Source organism: Moschus berezovskii, chromosome 12 (assembly GCF_049115385.1).
Source record: "Moschus berezovskii isolate FMDL1 chromosome 12, NW_MosBer_1.0, whole genome shotgun sequence".
In the NCBI taxonomy this organism is placed as follows: domain Eukaryota; kingdom Metazoa; phylum Chordata; class Mammalia; order Artiodactyla; family Moschidae; genus Moschus; species Moschus berezovskii.
In genome coordinates this window covers 68,427,754-68,443,992 of record NC_142471.1, presented here as the reverse complement: position 1 = coordinate 68,443,992, position 16,239 = coordinate 68,427,754, and the positions used below count along the sequence as shown (strand labels likewise).

The following is a 16,239-nucleotide window of genomic DNA, read 5'->3' as shown; positions in this document are numbered from 1 at the left end:
CCATGAGTGACTTGCCAAGCAAATATCTCTGGGTCTTCCAGTGTTTATAGCTGAATGATTTTCAGCACTGGACTTAAAGGGGCTGCTGTGCCCCCAACCAAGACCCCATCTGTTAAAATTTCATATTGATTTGTATCCCTAGTAATAAAAATCTGTCCCTTCTCTTCCTAGTGTGATAAATAATGCAGATATGCTAGATGAAGTCTGCTGTTGGAGCAGAACTCTATAATCATTTAGCTCAGTGTTGGAACTAAAACAAATTTAATCAGAAACGGAATTGTCTCAAATGTACATATCAAGTAGCCCATTGTTTTCTTATTCTGCTTTAGCATGCTCACCTATACTTGCAGGGTTTAGCAAGTAGTGATTTAAAAGATGTAATTAACTTTGTAAAAAAGAATGACAAGTGTTGGCAGGGAAAGAAATTATGAGATGACATTTAAAATTTTTGACTGGATAAATAGGTGATAATGAAATGCTGTGAGATAAAGGCTTATGTCAGCCATGTATTCTATCTTAATCCTGTATTTTTATGCCCCTTCCATCCCAAAGTGATCTAAAGTGCGATTTACTGACTATACATAGTGCAGCACTTCATCCACCTGGGAAATGCATATCCATCTTGGCTAAGTCTTAATTAGTCCATAATTGCTTATTTTGTATTTCCTGTGTACCAACTCTGTGCCCTTAGCTCCTGACCTGCATCAGTAGTACCACGTGGCAAGACTTCATAGGATAGAATGCCACTGCAGTTAAGACTTTGGAAGGACATCTGAAGGCCAGGGTACAGTCATGTTGTACCCAAGATAGGATGTGACCAAGATAGCTATAGCTCCTTTGAAAAGCTTCCGGAGATGACAGACTACTGCTTACCCCTGATTGCTTGCTTCTGGAGAGTTTCTGAAACATTCCCTCCCTGCTGTGCTGTCATATACGTCCCTCCAGAATAGAGGAAGCAACTTGAAGCACTAAACTAGACAGATCTGTTGAGGACATTTGCCCACCAGAGTCTGATTGCCTTTGACTTTCATATCTATTGATTTAAAAATCTCAGCATAGTACAAATATAAGAACTTCCTCTACTTGATAAAGGGCATCTATAAAAACCTGTAGCTATCATACTTTATGGTGAAAGATTGAACATTTTTCCTCTAAGATCAGGAATGAAGTAGGGATTCTGCCCACCTCTGCTCAACATTGTGCTAGAGATTCTAGACAATGCAGTCAGGCAAGAAAAACAAATGAATGGTGACTAGATTGAAAAAAAAGACCAGCTGTCTATTTGACAACAACATGATTATCTAAATAGAAAACCTGATGGGGTCTACAAAAAGTTACTAGAATAAAGTCTACAAAAAATTACTAGAATAAGTGCGTGTAGCAAGGTTGTTTTCCCTTAGTTGTAAATTCTGGAGGTAAGTTCAGTTCGCTTTCAATCTTCCTGCTAGTGTCAGCAGCAGTCAGTCAAATACACCAGACTAGATACTTTGAAGACCGTTTCACCCCATATTGTACTGATTTCTTATGTTGTACAGACCATGGGAAGGGAAGGTGGACCAGTAAGAGAGGAAACATTTGCAGCAAGGTCTTGACAGCATGGTTCAGTATTGTCAGCACATAGAACTATATATTCAAACAAGTGAGATTAATTTTAATAATGCATTATTTACCCAAATGTACCCCAGATACTATCATTCTAACATGTAATCAGGATATAAATTATTGAGATACTAATGTATTTTTTAAATATTTTATTAAATTTTTGAAGTCAGGTGGCTATTTTATACTTACAGCACATGTCAGTTCAGATGGTATATTTTCATTGGAAATATTTGATCTTTATTTAGATTTTTTTAAATGGAAAATTAGAGTTATATGCCCAGATTGTTCCAAACATACTTAAAAATTTTCCAGTAACTGAATTGTGTACCTCACTGTCACTCCCCTTTGACATTTGCTTCCACATTGATAAAAGTGGTTCATCTTTTTTAGAATTCATTTGACATCAAAGCACATCTGTCCAGGTTAAGGGAATTCACTAACTCTTGTTTTAACAGCAATTTCAAAGAGGTGTGGCATAAATTGTTAAGGTAATTCAAAATTTATCAATATCAAAAAAATGTTTTCAAAAATATCGCTTAAATCCCATGGACGGAGGAGCCTGATAGGCTGCAGTCCATGGTGTCGCTGAGGGTCGGACACGACTGAGCGACTTCACTTTCAGTTTTCACTTTCATGCATTGGAGAAGGAAATGGCAAACCACTCCAGTGTTCACGTCTGGAGAATCCCAGGGACGGGGGAGCCTGTTGGGCTGCCGTCTCTGGGGTCGCACAGAGTTGCGCATGACTGAAGTGACTTAGCAGCAGCAGCAGTGCTGTCAGTTACAAATAAAATCTTTTATATATTGACTCCAACTAGAAAAAATGTGTTATTATTGATGTTATGAAAAGTTTCAATTTCACCATAAATACTTGGCTAGATAGGTCACAAAATAAGCTTTTCTTTTCCTTGGAGCTTCAAATTTAACTCATTAATTTAAAAATACTTTTTATAATTGAATATTCCACAGGTATTCCTTTTGTTTCAAGAGCATCTTGGGTTAAAATTAACAGTATAGTAAATTTTTTGTAAACCTCACCACAACTCAACCAGTGAGCATTGACAGAAAACTCAGGATTATTAAATTCATTGTTTTCTAATTCTGTAACTGCTGCATAAACCTTCAATGTTCATAGCTTTTGTGGTATTAATACATACAAAATTATTTTAGCAGCTATATCCATGACACAATAGTCTGCTTCAGAAAACTATGCACAAATATTTTTAACATATACCATGCAGTAGGATGTTACAGAAAGGGAAGACTTTAGTTTTGTTTTAAAATGCCAGTAAGAAATTCCCTAGAGGTTGAGTAGTTAGGACTCCTTGATTTCACTGCCAAGGGCTGGGGTTCAGTCCCTCCTTGGGGAACTAAGATTCCCACAAGCTGTGTGACAGGGCCAAAAAAATTACAAGATAAATTGCCAGTATATCTAGATTTTTGACCTAACATAGCTGGAGCACCACTTGTGTGCTGGAATTTTTTAAATGTTGTAGTCAAATTCCTTATTGACAGATATAGAAGATTAAGATATTTATGCCACAAGTTCAGAGATTTGGGCTGCAAATTTGAGACAAAATGTACCCAAAGTATTTATTCATTGGGTAGTGTCATCTAAAATCTAGAGAAAAGTAAAACATTTCAAATCAAGTGATTTTTTTTTTTATATCATTTGTTCAGTCGCTTAGTCGTGTCCAGCTCTTTGTGACCCCCATGGACTGCAGCACACCAGGCTTTCCAGTCCTTCACTATCTCCCGGAGTTTGCTCAACTCATGTCCATTGTGTCATTGATGCCATGCAATCATCTCATCTTCTGAAACCCCCTTCTTCTGCCCTTAATCTTTCCCAGCATCAGGGTCTTTTCCAATGAGTCGACTCTTCGCATCAGGTGACCAAAATATTGGAGCTTCAGCATCAATCCTTCTGATGAAGATTCAGAGTTTCTTTTAGGATTGCCTGTTTTGATCTCCTTACATTCCAAGGGACTCTCAAGAGTCTTCACCACCACCACAATGTGAAAGTATTAATTCTTTGATGCTCAGCTTTCTTTATGGTCCAACTCTCACATCCATACATGACCACTGGATCTGTACATGACTACTGGAAAAAAATCATTGCTTTGACTATACGGGCATTTATTGGCAAAGTGATGTCTCTGCATTTTAATATGCTGCCTAGGTTTCTCATAGCTTTCCTTGCAAATAGAAAAGGTCTCTCAATTACATGGCTGCAGTCACCATCCACAGTGATTTTGGAGCCCAAGAAAAATAAATATGTCACTGTTTCCACTTTTTCCCCATCTATTTGCCAGAAAGTGATGGGACTGAATGCCATGATTTCAGTTTTTGAGTATTGAGTTTTAAGTCAGCTTTCTTCCTCTCCTCTTTCACCCTCATGAAGAAGCTCTTTAGTTTCTCTTCACTCTGCCATTAGAGTGGTGTCATCTGCATATCTGAGGTTGTTGATATTTCTCCAGGAAGTCTTGATTCCAACTTGTGATTCATCCAGCCTGGCATTTCATATGATGTACTCTGCATCTAAGTTAAATAAGCAGGGTGACTATATTCAGCCTTGACATACTCCTTTCCCAGTTTTGAACCAGTCCATTGTCCATGTCTGGTTCTAACCATTGCTTCTTGACCTGCATACAGGTTTCTCAGGAGATAGGTAAGGTGATCTGGTATTCCCATCTCTGTAAGAATTTTCCACAGTTTGTTGTGATCCACACAGTCAAAGGCTTTAGTGTAGTCAATGAAGCAGATGTTTTTCTGGAATTCCCTTGCTGCACAATTGCACTCATGTCACATGCTAGTAAAGTAATGCTCTAAATTCTCCAAGCCAGGCTTCAGCAATACATGAGCCATGAACTTCCAGATGTTCAAACTGGTTTTAGAAAAGGCAGAGGAACCAAAGATCAAATTGCCAGCATCTGCTGGATCATGGAAAAAGCAAGAGTTCCAGAAAAACATCTATTTCTTCTTTATTGACTATGCCAAAGCCTTTGACTGTGTGGATCACAATAAACTCTGGAAAATTCTGAAAGAGTTGGGAATACCAGACCACCTGACCTGCCTCTTGAGAAACCTGTATGCAGGTCAGGAAGCAACAATTAGAACTGTACATGGAACAACAGACTGGTTCCAAAATAGGAAAAGGAGTACGTCAAGGCTGTATATTGTCACCTTGCTTATTTAACTTATATGCAGAGTACATCATGAGAAATGCTGGGCTGAATGAAGCACAAGCTGGAATCAAGATTGCCGGAAGAAATATCAATAACCTCAGATATGCAGATGACACCACCCTTATGGCAGAAAGTGAAGAAGAAGTAAAGAGCCTCTTGATGAAAGTGAAAGAGGAGAGTGAAAAAGTTGGCTTACAGCTCAACATTCAGAAAACTAAGATCATGGCATCCAGTCCCATCACTTCATGGCAAATAGATGGGGAAACAGTGGAAACAGTGGCTGACTTTATTTTTGGGGGCTCCAAAATCACTGTAGGTGGTGACTGCAGCCATGAAATTAAAAGATGCTTACTCCGTGGAAGGAAAGTATGACCAACCTAGACAGCATATTAAAAAGCAGAGACATTACTTTGCCATTAAAGGTCCGTCTAGTCAAGGCTATGGTTTTTCCAGTAGTCATGTATGGATGTGAGAGTTGGACTATAAAGAAAGCTGAGCGCCAAAGTATTGATGCTTTTGAACTGTAGTGTTGGAGAAGACTCTTGAAAGTCCCTTGGACTGCAAGGAGATCCAACCAATCCATCCTAAAGGAGATCAGTCCTGGGTATTCATTGGAAGGACTGATGTTGAAGCTGAAACTCCCAATACTTTGGCCACCTGATGCGAAGAGCTGACTCATTTGAATAGACCCTGATGCTGGGTAAGGTTGAGGGCAGGAGGAGGAGGGGACGACAGAGGATGAAATGGTTGGATGGCATCACCGACTCAATGGACATGAGTTTGGGTAAACTCCGGGAGTTGGTGATGGACAGGGAGCCCTCGCCTGCTGAGGTTCATGAGGTTACAAAGAGTCGGATACGACTGAGCGACTGAACTGAACTGAACTTGCTTTCTCTGTAATCCAATGGATGTTGGCAGTTTGATCTCTGGTTCCTCTGCCTTTTCTCAATCTACCTTGTACATCTGGAAGTTCTCATTTGATATCATTAGAAATGTCATATTCTGTAGGGCAGTTATTCAGTGGTTTAATTGAAGATCTTTCACTTTTTATAAGGTGTGGTTTTTTTTAGGGTTTTCCTCATAGTTGTCTGATAAACTGTCCATAGCTGAAATAATAATTTATTTTACCATATCTCCATCAAAAAATTGTATAGTAACCAGAGATTAGATTCTGATCATGTTAAAAATCATTAAGATGTTTTTATTGGACTTTTCATTTTTCTATTAGAAGAGTTTGTTCAGATTTTCTACCTTGGGGAGATTTTTGCAGGCTTTTTTAAATTAATTTTTTAATTGAAGAATAATTGCTTTACAGAATTTCATTGTTTTCTGTCAAACATCAATGTGAATTGGCCATAGGTATATATGTGTCCCCTTTGTTGGACATTTAATTCTGATTTCAGACAATGTATTTTGTTGATTCATTTTTAATGTTAGGAATAAACTTCTTTATATTTGCTGACATTTGTTAGTGGTATTTATATCTTGAAAAGTTTGTTTTCACAACAGAAAGCCTTTTTGTTTTGCCTGCTGCTGCTGCTGCTGCTAAGTCGCTTCAGTTGTGTCCAACTCTGCGACCCCAGAGATGGTAGTCCACCAGGCTCCCCCGTCCCTGGGATTCTGCAGGCAAGAACACTGGAGTGGGTTGCCATTTTCTTCTAGCTGAGGCAAATTGCAGTTGCCATTCATTTTGTGGCTGACAACATACCTTCTTCCAGTCTCTTTTTCTTTGGTGTTCTGAAGTAGTACTGTTATTTGCATCTCTACTCAATAATACGTCAGTAGTATGCCTTCTTCATGAATCAAGGCAAATTGGATGTGGTCAAACAGGAGATGGCAAGAGTGAACGTCGACATTCTAGGAATCAGTGAATTAAAATGGACTGGAATGGGTGAATTTAACTCGGATGACCATTATATCTACTACTGTGGGCAGGAATCCCTTAGAAGAAATGGAGTAGCCATCATGGTCAACAAAAGAGTCCGAAATGCAGTACTTGGATGCAATCTTAAAAATGACAGGATGATTTCTGTTCGTTTCCAAGGCAAACCATTCAATATTACAGTAATCCAGGCCTATGCCCCAACCAGTACTGCTGAAGAAGCCGAAGTTAATCGGTTCTATGAAGACCTACAAGACCTTTTAGAACTAACACCCAAAAAAGATGTCCTTTTCATTCTAGGGGACTGGAATGCAAAAGTAGGAAGTCAAGAAACACCTGGAGTAACTGGCAAATTTGGCCTTGGAGCACGGAATGAAGCAGGGCAAAGGCTAATAGAGTTTTGTCAAGAGAATGCACTGGTCATAGCAAACACCCTCTTCCAACAACACAAGAGAAGACTCTACACATGGACATCACCAGATGGTCAACACCGAAATCAGATTGATTATATTCTTTGCAACCAAAGATGGAGAAGCTGTATACAGTTAGCAAAAACAAGACCAGGAGCTGACTGTGGCTCAGATCATGAACTCCTTATTGCGAAGTTCAGACTTAAATTGAAGAAAGTAGGGAAAACCACTAGACCATTCAGATATGACCTCAATCAAATCCCTTATGATTATGCAGTGGAAGTGAGAAATAGATTTAAGGGACTAGATCTGATTGATAGAGTGCCTGATGAACTCTGGACGGAGGTTCGTGACATTGTACAGGAGACAGGGACCAAGACCATCCCCATGGAAAAGAAATGCAAAAGAGTGAAATGGCTGTCTGAGGAGGCCTTACAGATAGCTGTAAAAAGAAGAGAGGCGAAAAGCAAAGGAGAAAAGGAAAGATATAAGCATCTGAATGCAGAGTTCCAAAGAATAGCAAGGAGAGATAAGAAAGCCTTCCTCAGTGATCAATGCAAAGAAATAGAGGAAAACAACAGAATAGGAAAAACAAGAGACCTCTTCAAGAAAATTAGAGATTCCAAGGGAACTTTTCATGCAAAGATGGGCTCGATAAAGGACAGAAATGGTATGGACCTAACAGAAGCAGAAGATATTAAGAAGAGGTGGCAGGAATACACAGAAGAACTGTACAAAAAAGATCTTCCCGACCAAGATAGTCACGATAATGTGATCACTGACCTAGAGCCAGACATCTTGGAATGTGAAGTCAAGTGGGCCTTAGAAAGCATCACTACGAACAAAGCTAGTGGAGGTGATGGAATTCCAGTTGAGCTATTTCAAGTCTTGAAAGATGATGCTGTGAAAGTGCTGCACTCAATATGCCAGCAGATTTGGAAAACTCAGCAGTGGCCACAGGACTGGAAGAGGTCAGTCTTCATTCCAATCCCAAAGAAAGGCAATGCCAAAGAATGCTCAAACTACCGCACAATTGCACTCATCTCACACGCTAGTAAAGTCATGCTCAAAATTCTCCAAGCCAGGCTTCAGCAGTATGTAAACCGTGAACTCCCAGATGTTCAAGCAGGTTTTAGAAAAGGCAGAGGCACCAGAGATCAAATTGCCAACATCCGCTGGATCATGGAGAAAGCAAGAGAGTTCCAGAAAAACATCTATTTCTGCTTCATTGACTATGCCAAAGCCTTTGACTGTGTGGATCACAATAAACTGTGGAACATTCTGAAAGAGATGGGAATCCCAGACCACCTGACCTGCCTCTTGAGAAACCTGTATGCAGGTCAGGAAGCAACAGTTAGAACCGGTCATGGAACAACAGACTGGTTCCAAATAGGAAAAGGTGTACGTCAAGGTTGTATATTGTCACCTTGCTTATTTAACTTATATGCAGAGTACATCATGAGGAACGCTGGGCTGGAAGAAGCACAAGCTGGAATCAAGATTGCTGGGAGAAATATCAATAACCTTAGATATGCAGATGACACTACCCTTATGGCAGAAAGTGAAGAGGAACTCAAAAGCCTCTTGATGAAAGTGAAAGAGGAGAGTGAAAAGGTTGGCTTGAAGCTCAACATTCAGAAAACAAAGATCATGGCATCTGGTCCCATCACTTCATGGGAAATAGATGGAAAAACAATGGAAACAGTGTCAGACTTTGTTTTTTTGGGCTCCAAAATCACTGCAGATGCTGATTGCAGCCATGAAATTAAAAGACGCTTGCTCCTTGGCAGGAAAGTTATGACGAACCTTGATAGTATATTAAAAAGCAGAGACATTACTTTGCCGACCAAGGTCCGTCTAGTCAAGGCAATGGTTTTTCCCGTGGTCATGTATGGATGTGAGAGTTGGACTGTGAAGAAAGCTGATCGCCGAAGAATCGATGCTTTTGAACTGTGGTGTTGGAGAAGACTCTTGAGAGTCCCTTATACTGCAAGGAGATCCAACCAGTCCATTCTAAAGGAGATCAATCCTGGATGTTCATTGGAGGGACTGATGCTAAAGCTGAAACTGCAATACTTTGGCCACCTCATGCGACGAGTTGACTCACTGGAAAAGACTCTGATGCTGGGAAAGGTTGGGGGCAGGAGGAGAAGGGGACGACGGAGAATGAGATGGCTGGATGGCATCACCGACTCTGTGGACATGAGTTTGAGTGTACTCCGGGAGTTGGTGATGGACAGGGAGGCCTGGCGTGCTGTGATTCATGGGGTCGCGGAGAGTCGGACACGACTGAGCGACTGAACTGAACTGAACTGAGTATGCCTTCATTTTGAACTTAAAAATCTGTTCATATATATCTTATAAAACTAGAAACATAGTTTAACTATAATTAAAAGCTAATAGGTACTTTAATTACCAATTCTGAGTTATGTAGGTATCACTGTAACTCAGTAGTTCTCAGTTAATGTAGTTTTGCCCCCAGGGGGCATTTGGTATGTCTGGTCATTACAGCTTGTGGAGGTGGGGGAGTGCTGTGACATATAGTAAATAGAGACCAGCTGCTGCTGCTGGTAAGTCACTTCAGTCATGTCTGACTCTGTGCGACCCCATAGACGGCAGCCCACCAGGCTCCCCCGTCCCTGGGATTCTCCAGGCAAGAACACTGGAGTGGGTTACCATTTCCTTCTCCAGTGCATGAAAGTGAAAGTGAAGTTGCTCAGTCTTGTCCGACTCTTAGTGACCCCATGGACTGTAGTCTACCAGGTTCCTCCGCCCATGTGGTTTTCCAGGCAAGAGTACTGGAGTGGGGTGCCATTGCCTTCTCCCAGTAGAGCCCAGGGATACTGCTAAACCCAAGACAGCTCACATAACACATTGCCTACCCCAAATGTCAGTAGTGCTGAGGTTAGGGAGCCCTGCTTGGACTCCTGCTGTCTGCATAAAATATTTTAAAAATATATTACATTATTAAATCCATATGTAGAAAGTCATTTGAACTGAGTCAGTCCATTGGTATCAACTATGTTGGTGATAGGTTTATGGGTAGTACTAGAAATGACACACATGCCCAATGTACACTCTAATACTGCAGTAGTGTCTTATGCAATACAATGATTAAAGTGTAATGAAGTCCTTCCAAAATGAAGTTGTGTCTAATGGAATAATATTTCACACTGCTTTAGTTTTTTCAGTTTAAATTAACTAAAATAAAATTCGGTTCCTCAGTTGCACTAACCACATTTCAAGTAGTCAGTATTCACATATGGCTAGTGGCCACAGAAGTCTAGAAAATTAGACATGACAGATTGATTAACACCCATCCTCACACTGTGGGGCAGGAGATGGGGACAGTCGACTCCTTACTCACCTTACAGTTTGAAATGTGGTGTTTTAGCCTGGTTTCTGTAGGCACTAGATAGCTCTATTTTCTTCGTAAAAATAAAGAGACCAACACAATTTTTTATTAGAATATTACTCCAAGTTCTTACCTGCATTTTTTCTAAGGTCAGTTACTACTGAAAAACAGGTCTGACACCGGTGGTACATTAGAATTTCAGCTGTTCCTGTATCCCCATGAAACTGTTTGATCACAACTATTACCCCATTTCCTGAGCTTCTATTCACATTTTGTTGAAACTAGGCAGAGAATGAAGAAGTATTCATCATAATTCTCAATATATACTTCCTTCTTGCTTAAAAAGCACGTTTTCATATATCTGAAAACACAGCAAATTATAGAAATGCTTAAGGGTCCTTAAGTAAGACACACTCAGGAGAGCTAAGGTTTGTTTCTGTTGTCAAACAGGATGTCAGTTCTTCTCCCCTTCAGTAATAATTTTTAAAGCACAGTTTAGTAGCTCTTTGAGGTCTAGGGTAATAAAGCTGTCATCTTTCATCCCTGCTTGTTCTACCTTCGACTGAAGGTTTTAGTCTAAATAGGTAGAAATCCAGATATAGAGTTAGTTTGGTGGAGGGAGGGGTACCTACATTGTATCGTATCATGGGGCATATAACTGACTTTTTCTTTCTAAAATGAGAAACTCATGTTAACTTGTAGAAAGTGCTGTTCTATTTATTTATTTCTTAACTGTTTTTACCCTGAGTATCTGATTCTTTGTAGCTCCCTAGGTGAACAAGTTTCAGTTTTCACTACCAACATGATCTTGCTTCTTGAACTTCATACCCTACTACAGATAGGTCCCACAAGTAATTCAAACTTGACATTCAAAAAAATATGCGTTACTGAATATACCAATTGAAGAACCATAACACTTTGTGTTTACTATCTCAATTAATGGTATCATTGTCTGTTCAGTTGCCTAAAGCAGAAATCTCAAGGTTGATTTAGAGCCTTCTCTCTCCTTTACTCAATCAGTCAGTAGGTTCTTTCAGCTTTACCTCTTCAATTTTTCTCAAGTTAATTCTCTATTTCTACAACTACCGTTTTAGTTCAGGGTCTCATAATGTCTCACATTTATTCAGTCACTAGAGCTGAATTTCAGAAGTTCAGGCCATCAACACTGATGATGAGAGTATGTTGGAACCACATTTGAGGGCAGTTCGGCAATATCTAATAAAGTCCAAGTTGCGTAAACCTTACAGTACAGTAATTTCATTCCTAAGTACACATCTTTGGCAAACTTTCCCAAATGATTCCAAGAATATATAAATAAGAACACGTATTGAGACTTCTCTGGTGGTCCAGTGGTCTGGACTATGCTTCCAGTGCAGGGGATACAGGTTCGATACCTGGTTGGGGAACTAAGATCCTGCATGCCATAGGTGTAGCCAAAAAAAACCCAAACACCCTGTGTTAAGTATTGTTTTAAATACCAAGAGAGCTGAAAATCACCTACATTTTCAGCAACAGAATATATTATGTATTTACACACTGAAATATTTTGTAACACTGAAAATGGATTAGAACCATACAAATCAATAGAAATCTCACAAATATTGAATAAAAATTGCAGAATATAAGGTAATATGCTCATATTAAAAATAAAAATTAATATAAATCTATGTTATTTAGAGACATATTTTGTAAAAGAATAAAGCTGTTATGTATAGGGATGATAAATGCCAAAATCAGGAGAGTGTTTACTTCTAGGAAGAGAGAAACAGGTATGCAATCCAGAAGAGTTACCTGGAGTGTTTGAAAGGTATTGGTAATACTCTCTTAAGTTGGATATTGAGTAAACAAACATTCATTATATTCTTTTCTGCACTCTTTTCTATGTCTAAGCTATTTCATTAGAAGAATCATTAGATTTTAAACCTTGTGTGATTCCCTATCATTGATAGGGATTTCTAACCTTACTACCGCTCTCCCATCTGTCCTAAGATCTGGCTGAATTAGACTTGGCCACAGAGTACTAAATTTCATACCTTTGTGCTTTGTGCATGCTTTTTACTCAGAATGTCTTCCTATTCCTCTTTTCACCTAGCAAAATCTTATTTAATGCTTCAAAATCTAGTTCAGATGTCACCTTCCTACAAAGTTTACTGGATTCTTTGAGGCAGAATGGCAGAATGGTTCACACCTGTATTGCTATAGGACTCTGTATTGTACATTTCTCTCTTAGAACACTTATTGAGGTGTAGGTGTTTACATGTCTGTCCATCACTAGATAGTGAACATCTAAGGACAGAGGCTGTTTGTTTACTTCTGGAATCTCTCCTCCTCATACAGTGCATTATGGTACAATAAATGTTTGTTGGATGCATGAATAAATGACTGGAATGGATGTTCTAAGGCTTTATACTACTACTGTTGTCTTCTAGAATCATCAGCTGACCTGAAGTCCTAAAAAGCTATGAAAGTGGATATTGAATTGCCTAAGAAGTTCTTGTAGGGCTCCCCCACTTTAATAGTACTTCCCAGATATGTCTCTGAGCCCCATTATAAAAGTCTGCTTCACATCTTAATAGGCAACAGTCTTGGCAGTTCCTGGGCTAACCTGGTATAGCCAGGAAGTAATGCTTTGGAATTGTTACCAGTGTCTCCCTTATTTATGAGCTGAGTTATTTATCCCAACACAGTAGAGCTTACTAACCTCTGATTTCCTCCAGGATAACAAGAGCACAGCCAAAAGATTTTAATTATCTGAAACAGGGCTTTGAGACAGCTAAAGCCACTTTGAAATGAATTATTGATAGCATTATGTTCTTTTTTAAAGTAACAAGTTAAGGCAATTAATGCTATTTTTATCTTGCAGATTCACTGAATTTTAAGGATGATTTTAAGGATTCCTTAAAAAAAACCGTCATTGGCTGAGTGATGGGTTGCTGTCATTTATGTAAGCTAGAGGCTCTGCTGAAGGAACCTGTGATCCTGATGCTGTTGATACACTCATGTTATAGCTGTTTTGATGCCTTACTGCTCTTGGCAATAAAGTGTTTTTTCAGGCTCTTCATGAGGTTAAAGGTTCTCTGTGTGCTTCTGAGGACCTTCCCAAATGTATATTGTCTTATAACCAAAAGGGGAACCAAGGAAACTGTTATTAATGGGCAGCTGCAGAGCAGAGCCATTTAGTCTCTTCAGTGTGGTTTGGTGGAGATCAGAGTCTAGAGGCTTGTCTAGGTTAAAGGTTCTCTGTGTGCTTCTGAGGACCTTCCCAAATGTATATTGTCTTATAACCAAAAGGGGAACCAAGGAAGCTGTTATTAATGGGCAGCTGCAGAGCAGAGCCATTTAGTCTCTTCAGTGTGGTTTGGTGGAGATCAGCGTCTAGAGGCTTGTCTAGCTTTAAGTGAAGCAGCTGCGTTACCAGCTGGAGACTGACACACTGCAGAGGGTGGGCACAGCACAGCTGAGATCCATCCACTCCCATATGAGACTGAAAGGGCTGCCTTCAACTTTGATAGTTGCTTTGTGTCTACACTTAGTTTAGGGGAGGGGAGGCTCAGAACTTGCTGTGAGTATCTTACGTTAGCACTGAGCAAAAAGATGTAAAACAGGACCCAGCGGGCAAAAGTTTCATGACTTTCACTAAGATATCCTGATTCCCCTTAGCTGGAAAAGATTTAAAACAAGATCCTGGGAAAGGAAGCTATAACTTTTCTCTTTGCTCAGTTGCTCAGTCGTGTCCAACTCTTTTGCGACCCCCTGGGCTATAGCTTGCCAGGCACCTCTGTCCACAGGATTTTTCAGTCAAGAATACTGGATTGCGTTGCCATTTCTTCCTCCAGGGGATCTTCTCTACCTGCAGATCACACCCACATCTCCTGCGCCTCCTGCATTGGCAGGTGGGTTCTTTGCCATTGAGCCACCTAGGAATCCCAGCTTTTCTCTTTGTTTTAATAGAAAACTTGGATGGCTGTGTTTTTTTGTTGTTGTTTTTTTTTTAGTTGCAGTAACCTTAATTTAACGAATCTAGTAAGGTTTCTTTAGTCTGATTTAGTAAAAGTTGGGTAATAGTCTCCATCCCTATGAGAAAATGTGTCAAAACATTCTTCTCTTGCCTTCCCTGATTAACTCATATTTCCATACTCTGCTCAAGTGCTATCTCCCTTCAGGGTGCCTTTCCTAAGTCCCTAGCTTGGTCTAATATCCCTCTGTGCACTCATGATACCTCTTGTTGACTCTGTCTGTCTAGCTCTTACAACATTATAATGAGATTGTCTATCTGTGGCATGTCTATTCCACTAATCTATAAGTTCCTTGTTACCTGGGATCAAATTTCATTCACCTCCCCATTGCCTTGCATAGTATCTACACATGGTAGGTATTCATGTGTTTGTCAAACAAACTAAACTGTCACATCATGGTCTGTGCTATCAAACCCTTAGCTTCAGACACCATAGGATTTTCTAGGACTTTGTAGGGACAGTGTTCCTTCACTGGGCAAAAAAGCAGTCAATTTGCAGAGTAGGGGAGGTAGAGAAGATAGAAGATTTCTTTCTTTCTTAAATGGTGCATACAGGATAAACAAAGCTCTAGAATCACTTTAAAACTAAATCTGTCCTTTTGGTAACATCACTTTTTCAGGAGAGGAGAAGCTTATCACTATTTCTGGTATATTGGAGAGAAAGCAGATAATAACTTCTTTGTGAGCATAAAACAATTATACCCAGCCTCCTGTAGAGACAATTTGCTAGAGCCAACCGCCTCGCCCTCCACATGGGCTTTATTTTCTTACTCTGGATTTCATAGACTCCCCCCAAAGACCTTCATCTTGTTGCACTATTATGATCAATGTGTGGAGCTGGCTCTCACCCCCTGCTTTACTAGCTATTACTGGAGGTGCTGTCAAAGAATCAGGTCCCAAATTTATCCTCCCATTAAGTCCGCTCCTGGGCAGCTCTGCTTGGTTCTGAGTAGTAGTCATCTAGTCTCCTCTCCTTTTCCCACCTCCCACTGCCTTTGAATGTAAGGAAACTGCAGGCTCTGTTGCAAACAAAGAGCTCCGGTAGAAAGTAAGGCTGTAAATCATTTTTACCACAGTTCTTTGTTTACACTTGTTCTAGGTCTAGAGAGAAGTTCGAATATGTGAGTGCCTGTGTGTGCATGTGCTGTAAGACCGCCATCAGTTTGGGTCACAAATCCATTCCATCTCATTTTCTTAGTAGCTGGTCATGTCTTCTCCCAGCAGTGTCTTTGGGAATTTCCTCTCGATAATGAGTTAAAGATTTATAGATCTGTAAATGCAGAGGCCTTATCTACTTGTCTGTATACTGTTAACTACTCCTCCGAGTGACAGACACATGGCCTTTGATGAGTTTTTTAAAATGTGTTATGTGATTTTGTAATTTGTCCCCACAAGGACTCTTACAGCCATCCTTTTGTGAGAGTTTCTGTTGAATAGAAGCTCTCTGGGCCTCTAACTTAGTAGACTACCATTTAGTCAGTTTGAGGCTTTTTTTTTTTTTTTTTTGACTCTTCTTTGCAGAAAAAAATAGGGCCAAATGTATATCAGGTACCATTTGTAAATCTAGAATGATTGATAAAACACCAGTTTCCTTTAGCAAACAATTCCTTTAGTGAATTTTGTTCAACAGTAGATAGTGATTAGGTTGTTGAGAAAAATCTGACCCTTTAGATTTGGAGCTAACTCATTAATAAAGCAGATATTGAGGCTACTATTAACACTAAAAAAGCAATATTCCTCAGTATTGTTTCTTTTCCTGTGGAAAAAGTGTATTGCATTATTGTTGTTCAG

At 39.7% G+C, this 16,239-nt stretch overlaps 1 protein-coding gene across 4 annotated transcripts in view; it reads left to right on the top strand.

The window, feature by feature from the left end:
* ARMH3 (armadillo like helical domain containing 3) overlaps positions 1-16,239 on the top strand; it is a 183,164-nt gene that overhangs the window by 120,953 nt on the left and 45,972 nt on the right. Inside the window, exon 24 of one of the 4 annotated variants that reach the window (XR_008685754.2) lies at positions 13,297-14,326. The exons of the other annotated variants lie outside the window; for them this stretch is intronic. The gene's annotated coding sequence lies outside the window, so the exon portion shown is untranslated. The remainder of the gene's footprint in view (positions 1-13,296; positions 14,327-16,239) is intronic. 4 annotated transcript variants of the gene reach the window in all.